The sequence below is a fragment of the Sycon ciliatum genome, chromosome 7 (genome assembly GCF_964019385.1).
Source record: "Sycon ciliatum chromosome 7, ocSycCili1.1, whole genome shotgun sequence".
NCBI lineage: Eukaryota > Metazoa > Porifera > Calcarea > Leucosolenida > Sycettidae > Sycon > Sycon ciliatum.
Genome location: NC_088649.1, coordinates 21,700,143 through 21,703,020, shown reverse-complemented (window position 1 = coordinate 21,703,020; position 2,878 = coordinate 21,700,143). Strand labels below are relative to the sequence as shown.

At 43.7% G+C, this 2,878-nt stretch overlaps 1 long non-coding RNA gene across 1 annotated transcript; it reads right to left on the bottom strand.

Moving 5' to 3' along the window:
• Positions 1-1,065: 1,065 nt before the first annotated feature.
• On the bottom strand, positions 1,066-1,538 carry LOC135821173 (uncharacterized). The gene is made up of 3 exons (XR_010554308.1): positions 1,458-1,538; positions 1,180-1,240; positions 1,066-1,092 (listed from the first exon to the last, which is right to left on the bottom strand). It is a non-coding gene; the product is annotated as an uncharacterized LOC135821173 (long non-coding RNA).
• Between the last annotated feature and the right edge of the window lie 1,340 nt (positions 1,539-2,878).

The following is a 2,878-nucleotide window of genomic DNA, read 5'->3' as shown; positions in this document are numbered from 1 at the left end:
TGAAAGATCCGTCCGGCAAGAAGAGAATGGACCGGATCGCATGCCGACCTGTTGTGTCGCCAAACATCCACAACGCATCTTGGCCCTGCTCCTTTTGGTATCTCCAAGAAGGGAAATTCAATGCCTTGAGTGCCGAAGACACCTCAAAGGGTTGCTGTGGTGGTGGTGAAGACTCCCTCTCAGTAATCCACTCTGCAGTGTAGAGCTGGGCACATTCCAGCACATGTTGCCTTTGCTCGTAAGTCAGCATGTCCGCTGCAGCATTTTTCATGTCATCTGCACATGACAGCAGTAGCCTTTCTACAACTGAGGAAAAGCGTACCCAGCGAACCTTTCCTTTGTATTTTCCTAAGCTAACACCAGGAGTGCGTGATGCCGCGCGGCCTAAATAACTTGTTAGCGAAGGTGCAGCAATTCTATTGCTGGCAGGCAAAATTAAGTTTACTATCTTGACAGCACGAGAAAATTTAGCATTGCCAGCAGTCCTGGCTCGGTACTGGCTGTCCCAGTCAAATAAGGTCTTCAGTACAGCATAAATTACAATCTCACGGTCACATGGATTGTCCGTGCCTTTCCAGTTCAAGGGTGTGAACGTGATAGTATCGTTCTTCTCTGCTGTTGAGAAATCATTTTCAGCTTGCGGCTGTCTATGTTCTTCATGTGACGATGGACAAGAGGCTGTATGAATCAGAACAAACATAAAACCACACAGGCTTCATCGATATGTCTGTGTTGTGCTTTTGTTTTGCTGCAGGTTTTATCAAACAAGTCAGATGCGATCTGCGGATAAGATATTTCATTTACGTACACTGTGCAGATTTATAAGCCTAGTTGGTGTGCATGAAGAGCATTGAAATTGTTCTGGTGTGTGCGTGTTTGGCCGTTGCTTTTTTGGGCGTACTTTTATGTAATTGGATCTGTTTTTCCTCCATCAGCTTATTGTCATATAAGCATATAAAGCATGGGCTTACTTGGCTATTATTGAATGACTGTACTCTGCTGTCTGACTTACGGGTAGGACTTGTTGGTGAAGAGATTGTCATACACGATGCGCTGTTATTCGCCGCAGGCAGTGACTTCTGATGACGTGTTCTGTGCAGTAGATGGCATACCAAAAAGAGATTAGCCATGTTATATCCGACGTCCACCTTACACATATGGTAGAACTGTGCAACTAACCTTGTCAGATGAGAGTATTTATCATCGTCTATACAAGGATGATCTTCGTCAATGGGGTGCGCTGTAGAACACGCATGAAAACAAATACAACCCCAAAACGTAGTTTCAGTATTGCTTCAGTGTCATATTTATAATCAACAATGTTGTATTGCAGAATTATACCCTTCTCATGATTGCTATTGCTCAATAGGCTAGGACTGCATAAGTACACACCAACATCCCCAAAACAAAATGCATTGAAACCACTGGAAACCACTCCTGCTATATAATTTGTTTACTTTTTGGGTGAGGAGCAATTGGCGTTGGGCAGGCAGACTTCGCAGCCGCACCCAAGTCGTCGCTCTTCCTTTTCTGTCCACGGGTTCTGGGGGTTAAAAAAGCAACAAAGCAAGCAGGCCTGGCCTCATTCAGTGCTGAAAACAAGTGATCTTGAACATTATGTTCAAGTCTATACAAATAAATAAGTTTCAAAATTTTCAGAATGAGTTTTCCAAGGATTTACATAAGCTAACACGTTGAGATGAAGTAGAATGGTAGACAAATAGGTATACTTTCGAAATATCCCAACTTGATGAGGTGTCCGAGTGGGTCCAAATGAGAAATTCAGGTTCGTGTTACACCATGTCAAGATGAGAAAATTCCATCACGTTACTTACCTAGGATAGCGTCCTCCATATTCGTCACTTCCATCCATTTTGGGAAGTCGAGACTTGGCAGCAGTGTGGACGATGTACCAGAGTAGCTCCCAAAAAAGGCTCGACCTGAAAAGAACAAGTGGCAGCTTGTCACGAAGGGATACGTCTGGTCTTCTCGTCACTATTTGAAGGTTTCTCAGCGCTGTCAAAAGAGCAAAAATTTGAATTTTCGCGCGGTTTGTATTTTTTTTGTGAGGCAAAGCTCGTAATCCCGGATGTGTGCCCGTGTCACCTCCCGGTATTGTACTACTCCCTGATGTAAACGCGCCATTCATTTTATGCCCATGGCGGGTTGAAAACTGACCCGGGTCGAACTCGACCCGGGTTGAAACGCCTCATGTAAACACCGCCTAAACTGCAAAAGACAATTTTCGTTAGCCCTCTAGACGAAAAACACACTGTAGCCGCTAACTCTCAAAGTGGAGAGGGATGGGGATTAATATCTTCCCCTGCTAGATAATACTTTAATTTACAAATAGGGCCTTCGAAGCAGATCTGCACCCACATAGCAAATACAACTCAACCAGGGCATGACTATTGAAGGGCGCACGCAAGGCATGCTAGAGCTGATAGCCAGTTACAGTCAGGATCGCCTATACGGTGGGCGACTATAGTAATATTTGTGCAACATCAGTAATATCAGTAATGTAGGTAAGTTTTTGTGCAATGTTATTGCATGAGCTGATGGTCAAGTAATTAGTTTACATTATAGCGTAACTTGTAGTTACTCGGGCCTTATTTTTATTACAGATTTTCTTTCAATAATATTATCTCGAGTTTTCCCAGGCAGGATCATAGCCGATGTTCGTCAAGATTCATTTTGAATGGGAGCCACAACAATGTTTATAAATATCCTATTCAATTAGCTGTTAGAAACACTCCCCGCATGAGTCAATGGTCTTGTTACAGGGGTCGTGAACAAAGTCAGGCGGAGATTCGGTGAACGCATTAGCTTTGATACATTCTCACGGCGTATTGTCCCCTGTGAAACGCAAATCGATGGC